Raw genomic sequence first — 7,862 nt, 5'->3', positions numbered from 1 at the left:
CTACATATCCACAAGATCTATGACTACCTGTTCCCATTAAGGCTGGTAGTTTTCCACCAAGGCTGCCTGCCTACAAGATACACAGCTATCTGTTCTAGGGTCAGTGCTTTCCCAAAGAGTCCAAGACTTTATGTTAGAAGGCATGTATGTCCAACGAAGGCCCATGGCCAATTTAGGCCTTCAGTGTATAAGCAAGGCTGCTCCTGACATCTCTCTTCTGTCAGTATAGAAAGACCATGATAATTCTGTTCTTGCAAAAGTGGAGATAGAGGCTTGACCTCTAGTAATTAAGGGGTCTTGTAATGATCCCCTTCTGTCCATTTGACATTTTCCAATGAGGCATAAGGGATATATCTATCCTGATGTATTTTTTTCTGGAGAGGGGATACTTTTGACCAGTCAGGCTTGTCCCTCAAGGAACCCAGAAAAATATTTTTATTTTTATTTACATTCCCTTGCAGTGCTTAGCCTCACATCCTAAGCAAAATTTAGATTGCCAGTCAGAATAGAGTTCTGGCTGGCCTTTATGTTTGGTTTAGCGGTGGGAGTTCCTTCTTTTAGGTTGAGTGGAGATGGGTTTTGGGAACAACATGGATGGAGTAACAACCTTGTCTTGAGTCTTGTGGTCATTCATAGCTAATTTATGATAATGTACCTCAATAGGTTTTGCTGCCATATTACCTATCTTTTGTTTCACAAAGTTATTCAGCCTATTTAAGAACCAGTAATCAAAAGAAATAAGCAAAAATAACCCAATTAATGGTCTCAAAATGGGTGACAACTATGGAGGGTTTTAAAACCAACTCTTGTACTAGCTCTCATCTTTCTTCTTTATGTTCTCTTTAACCATCCTATGTCTATGTGAAACAACATTCTCCTTTAAGGGCTGTACACACTATAGAGCTGTACACAGTCTTTTCTTTTGTAAAAGAGTAAATAAAGTCCAGTAAAGTCCTTGCATTTTTGTAGGATCACTTCAGACAACAAAACAAGGGATTTTTTCAAATTAAAGTTGTCAATCTCTAGCTGTTTGATATTCTTGTTAATGACCCATCAAAGGTTTGATTAGTGTAAATCAAGAGGATTAGAAGAACCTCCAACAATAAACACCATGTGTGACTCATTTTTTCCTAGAAAGGTAAAAGACGGGAATTCTCAGAGAGATTTCTCTTCACTGGATATCTATTTTTATTCATCTTATTTATAATTGGGCCTGGCATTGTGGGTGTATCTATTTATTTCATTAATCTTTGTGGCAGAAATTAAGCTGTACCTTCTTTGGTGTCAAACAAACATATCAATCCTCAGCCGTATAAGAGAACTGGGTCAGGGCCATTGTATTTAATGGTAAGAGGGTCCTTTCACATAACTGTGGCATAGTTTTTATTGGTCTCAAAATTCTGAAGGCAATCAGCAGCAGGTGTGTCATGAGCACCCAGATTTAGAACATTAAAAATGAACAAGGCATGATGGAGTGTATTTCTTGGAGGCTCCTTATGAGGATGTAACTCCCCCTCTTTTGTTTTAAAAGCCAATTTTTTAGAATTCTTAGTAAAAATCAAGCAGAAGCACCAGTAGCTGTTCTCATAATCAGAGAGTTATGAAGATATTATTTTAAAGTTTTACAATATCTGTTTTATTATACCTACTCCTTTAAGATTATAAGGAATTTCCATAATATGGGTAATATTAAATTGTTAACAAAGTATCACAAATTTCTGATTGTAACAGTCAGTTTTATCTATTTTAATCTGATATGGAACACCAAGTATAAAAGGAAAATTTAGGCATCAACTAACTACATTTTTAATTGTTTCTCTTGTTAAAGTAATTGCAACTAAAATGCCTGAAAAGTTGTCAAATCACATATACATATTTTAATTTTCTAAAATCAAAAATGGGTAATATCCACTTACTACAATTGATTGGATATAAGTCCTCAAGTATTACCACCATTATGAAAAAATTGAGGAAACTAAAAACAAATTTTTATTTGGACTTATACATGCTATAAATATCAAATTGTTGTCTCAAGATATTATTATTAAACATAGATCTATTAAAATGTACTATCACATGGTGATTTTATATAATAGAAGACCTTTTAAATCATAATGATAATGTGATAAAAACTTAAATTTATCTATGATTATTAAGCTCCTTTATAACAAGACTGTTACTAGCCCATTTTCTGATAGTGACAACTATAATAAAAATTTTGTCAATCTCTAAAATACATCAGTTAATTGTTCTTAGGTAGTAAATAGACATTTTTTTTCACTCACAGCGCCTTCTAGGAGGTTTTAATACAAGTTGTCAAAAATCAATAAAAAAGGGGAACACAAAATTCCCATAGGTGTTAAGATAGAAAATAAAACACTGTCTGTGCATACTAATCTACACAAATCTTTACTGATAACTTAGTTATAGTTTTAAACCTTTAGTGAATTTGTGGAGCTAGGCAGGTAATGGATGTTTGGCCATATAATTATTTTTAATAAATATATATGAACAGTTTTTATTATAAACCTTTTTTTTTTTTTTGGTTTTTTGAGACAGGGTTTCTCTGTGTAGCTCTGGCTGTCCTGGAACTCACTCTGTAGACCAAGCTGGCCTCGAACTCAGAAATCTGCCTGCCTCTGCCTCCCAAGGGCTGGGATTAAAGGCGTGCGCCACCACCGCCCGGCTTATTATAAACCTTTATTTCAGTTTATGATTTAGTTTTGGTGTGAATTCATAATAAGCTTTATAACATGTGATCATTTATTTTTTAAAAAAATATATAAATACTGAAAACAAAAAAATAAGAGGCAAATATAATAGAGAGATAAAACAGAAATCTGTCTTTTTCCACATAGGATAGCATATAAAATAGAACTTTTTTTTTCTCAAATAAAATAATTTTATTTGTTTTTTTTAAAATTTTCTTTATATAGCTTTAATAATAAACATTTTACATTTGGTAATAAATAAACACTATAATAATTTTTAAGTGGCCTCAAACAAATAAGCATAAGTTAGATGTCAGCAGTTCTTGTTGAGATAAAAGAGATGCCAGCAGTTCTTATTGAGATAAAACAAGAGCTGTTTACTTAATCTTTGGCTATTTTGAAGATGAGATACTAAGAGTCAAAAAATTAAGTTTCTAGCCTCAAAGGATCACAAAAGGCAGACCAGCTACAGCGGCACAGCAATCCAGGTAAACAGACTTTTACGATACAGCAACCCAATGTAAAGAATAAAATTGTATGACCAATACTTTTTGTAGGGTCTGCAATCTATTTTATATACAAATTTGTTATGACATTTTCCTGGGGTCCAGGCAATCTAGTATGAACTGTTAATGTCTTATAAAAATTAAGAAAAAAATACATGTTTCTTAAAATGAATTGTATTTGTAAAATTTGAAAATTAGCAATATATAGAAAAGTAACAATTTTAAGCAACTATAAACCATGAGCTATATATTGGCTATGAGTACACAAATTGAAAGCTTCATTTCTTTTGCACTTTATATAGTAGTTACAGCACATAGTTCAATTATCTGTGTTGAAGCAAGAGGGAACTCAAGAGAATAAACATGTAATCTAATTATGTATTTCTCATTAAATGAGCAGTCTATTAATACAGTAAACACATCTTTTATGGGTGATATATATAAACTTATAAAAAATACAAAAGCATGTATAGAAAAAAACTGTAACAAATTGGTCCTGTAATAGATCAAGTATCAGTATTTTTAATAACTAATTTTATTATTTTTTAGAATAAAAAATATTTTATTAAGTTCTTTTATAAAATACCTTTGTAATCTTGAACTATAATTTTGTATTAACACAGCAACAACTTTAAAGCAGGATGTTGAAACTTCTTTTGGAAATAAAGAAATATAAATTTATATTAATAATCTTTTTTTATAAAAGGACTGGTAAAACAGTGAACAACTAATCAATTTATATATCTATTAATAATAGCCTTTTCTTCTTTTTTAAAATTACTGTTTTGTCAAGTAAATGTTGAGGGAAATTAGGATTTGTATCTCACTTTTTTGTTGTTGTTGTTTTTTGTTTTTGTTTTTGTTTTGTTTTGTTTTGTTTTGTTTTGTTTTGTTTTTTGAGACAGGGTTTCTCTGTGCAGCACTGGCTGTCCTGAAACTCACTCTGTAGACCAGGCTGGCCTTATACTCAGAAATCCACCTGCCTCTGCCTCCCAAGTGGTGGGATTAAAGGTGTGCACCACCACTGCCTGGCAGTATCTCTCTTGAGAACATTAAATGGAGGCTTAAATTTTTTTGTGGAGAGCTTAAAATAAAATCTTAGTCAATCTCCTAGAAACTTTTGAAAATATTTTAAAATAAGAAAACAATCTTTTTGGTTTGAATTTTTGTGTCACAATTTATTTAGGAATGTATCTGGTGTCTCAAATATTGAAAAGATGATGTCTTTGTAATTTTTATTTGGTAGCATCAAGCACTCTCTAAAAATTTAAAGCTCGTTATATGAGAGCAAAGGCTTGTATTAAAACTCTTTTAGAGAGATCAACTAATAATTCAATTGTGTAACAAAAAAAGGTGTTCATCAGGGCCTTGTTTGATCTCAAATAAAACTCTCACTGAGATCTCTTTTATATATCTGGTTTTTGAATGACCCTAACTCTAACTTACCAGTTTTAATCTAGTATTTTATTACCAAAATCATAAATTTGTAATCATACCCAATAACTTATAGGCTAATTTTAGGTAACCAAAACCTATATAGTGTATATTGGTATTTTTAAAACCAGTCAAGAACCAAAATTAAATAAGTGTATTCATTATAGATTTTATCTAAACAAAATTTTCTCACCCTTTTCAGTTGTAATTTTAAGAAAAAAGACACATTTTACTTGTAACTGGGAAAAACCTCTATCAATTATTTTACTGTAGAAGCCAAAAAAACTTTTGGCCCCATTCCAAAAGCTGCTTATAAAAACAATTAACTTTTGCCAAGGTTCTTTTTGGATGGGTTTAAGAAGTCTACTCAGGATGCAAGAAATTAGGGTTATAAAACAAGTGTATTATTCTCAGCCACAAAGCAGGGCAGATAAGCCTCTGTATTGTAAATTGAAACTGTTTTTTTCTAAGCAAGTTCTAAACTAAATTTAGGTGTATGTAGCAAGCAGTTTTAACCATTTTTTTTTTAACATCAAACATTGAACAGCAATCATTTAAACAATGAGACAAAGACAGACAATTGACACACATGGACAGACTGGTGCACCAAGAACAGAAAATGAACAAAGAAAGCAAGACTGAGAATCTCTCCAGAGAGAGCCAGAGAGAAAGAACAGAGTGTCCCCTCATCATCCCTTGCTCCCAGGAGGGCTCTGTAATAACTTTTGTTCTTTTGTTAACACACCAGAGAGCAAGCAAGTATGTTCCTTCTTTCTCTCTCTCTCATTTTCAAGGTTTAACATTTTATCTCCTCTTCTAGGGAGTATAGCATTTTTTATCAATAGTCCCCTTTTGGGAAAACAACACCAATCAAAGCAAAGAATTTTTAAAAATCCTTGTTTTCTTAACCCTAGATTTTTTTGCATCCTGAGTAGACTTCTTAAATCCATCCAATATTTGGGGGAAACCCACCCTTGTAAAAATACAAAAATATATAACAGTATATTGTAACACCACCACAGATAATGTTTTACAGTTATCTATATACAAATATCAAAGGGTGTCATACCACAAATTGTATCATGCTCAGGTTTATAGGAAGAAAAAGTTCTCAAGGGTCAATGTTTTTATATTTACTGTATGTTTCTGTGGTTAAATAATGAACCAGAAGCCGATTTAAAGAAAATACATATTTTGTTTTCAATTTAGAAAAATACATTCTATCTTGAAAGAAAATCATGACATATCAGGATTAATTTTTAAAAAATTGAGAGTTCAGTGATCTACATAGTGAGAACTAGTTCTTACCTGGCCTGCAGGCAAATCTTTGCTAACTTATCATATGACAGACAGAAATAAAATTCAACAGCCAACAGTTGTAAAATTTTTTAAACATATTTAAGGTTTTCTAGTGTCATTTATGCAGTTTTAATTATGGATTCATATTACCTGCAAAATAAATAACTTTTCTATTCTTATCCATATAAGTCTTCAGTTTACCTCAATTTTATATATACAAATTAAAATATTATACAATCAGTATAGAAGTAATGCACACTGTATGAGAAAATCTTGAGTTTTTGTTTTAGCTTTCCTAATCTCCATATATCTATATCTATATCTATATCTATATCTATATCTATATCTATATCTATATCTATATCTATATCTATATCTAGTAATGTGTTTAGTTAAAGATTTGTGATCCTCAATACTGGATTATATATTTTTCATTTAAAGAAGTGGTATCCACCACTGTGCTCTTCATCAACATATTCTGATATCTAAATTTCTCTGTGTCTCCACATGATTCATTGCCCATCTGTCTCCACCTAGAAACTATAACATCTTTTACTCTAACACCATGCTTTTAGATTCCTATTTGTAGGTAAAGATTACATTATTATATTGTCTATTTATTAATCGTCATCTTTATCTATCTATATGTCTATCAATGTATCATATATGTGACCATAAATTCACCTACCTACCTATTATTATCTCATACATGATATCCCAGTCATAGTTTTCTCTCTCTCATTAGCCATGACAACCTCCCCCTTTTTTGCTTTTCTTGTCATTTTTGAAAACTGCTAACTTCACAGGAATATCAGCCAATATGGCATATTATATTTTAATAAGACTTACCATTAGATTAAATCAGGATTAGGAATGCCAGTATGGAGACAAGGAACTAAAGCAATGCAGAATGTAGCAGTCAGCTCTAATCCCAATATTATTAATTACATAAAAAATCAAGGTATACCACCATAGCACACATGTAGATACACTAGTTTATTCACCTTAAGGTTAGTTAATTATCTTTTCAGTCTATCTGGGTCATTTTAATCCTTGCAAGATTAATCATGTTTGGGTTATTTTTTGATTTACTTGATCCTTCTGGCTGTTTACTACTACCACAGAAATTGATAAGCTTCTATTTTCATTAGTTGATTGGTGTACCCATTAAGATAAAAATTTTGCTTGTGTCTTGGCTAAAAGTATAGCAGAATATATTTATGAATCATTTTACTGACTTTTATTTTGTATTACTTTTTTTGTTATGTGTGCTTATAACATTAAATTCAGGACTGAACCATCTCCAGGTTTCAACCACATAAACAGTATCAAGTGTTGGGTCAGTCTTGTGCCATGTGTCTCAAGCTAGAATATTTTTACAGTACAACAATTCTTAATTTTTTTTCAGTCTAGCTCCTCTTGTAGTCTGGACAGATTGTAGATCATCATTTTTAGAACTATTGTTTCTCAAGTGCTCCATTGAAAGCCTCAGCACTATTGCAGGAGATAGCTGGCCTAATCTTGTACCCCTATACAAGAATCTTTAGGTGGAATCACACATATACATATCTGGAACTTTGATCTGCACTCAATTCAGTCATTTCTTCAAAATTTTCCAGTATTCACAAATTTAAGGATAATATCCTGTTATGTTCATGCTCTACTGTGAAAAGAGTTGACCAAAACACCAAGTATGATTTTGATACATTAGGCATATTAATGGGCAGTTGATTTATTTAAATACTGTTGGCTACTTACTACTCCTTCAAAGTCTAATACCCAGTGGCCACTTCTTGTTCTTCCTCCTCAGTTTTATTATCATACCTGGAACCACTCTAGTGGGAAAAAAAAACCTACATCTTTGTATCTCTTCTTCCCAATTATTGGCTGAATTTCTTATTTTATTGATCAT

This window comes from Arvicanthis niloticus (assembly GCF_011762505.2).
Source record: "Arvicanthis niloticus isolate mArvNil1 chromosome Y unlocalized genomic scaffold, mArvNil1.pat.X SUPER_Y_unloc_1, whole genome shotgun sequence".
Classification (NCBI taxonomy): Eukaryota; Metazoa; Chordata; class Mammalia; order Rodentia; family Muridae; genus Arvicanthis; species Arvicanthis niloticus.
Note: the sequence above shows the minus strand (reverse complement) of the source record.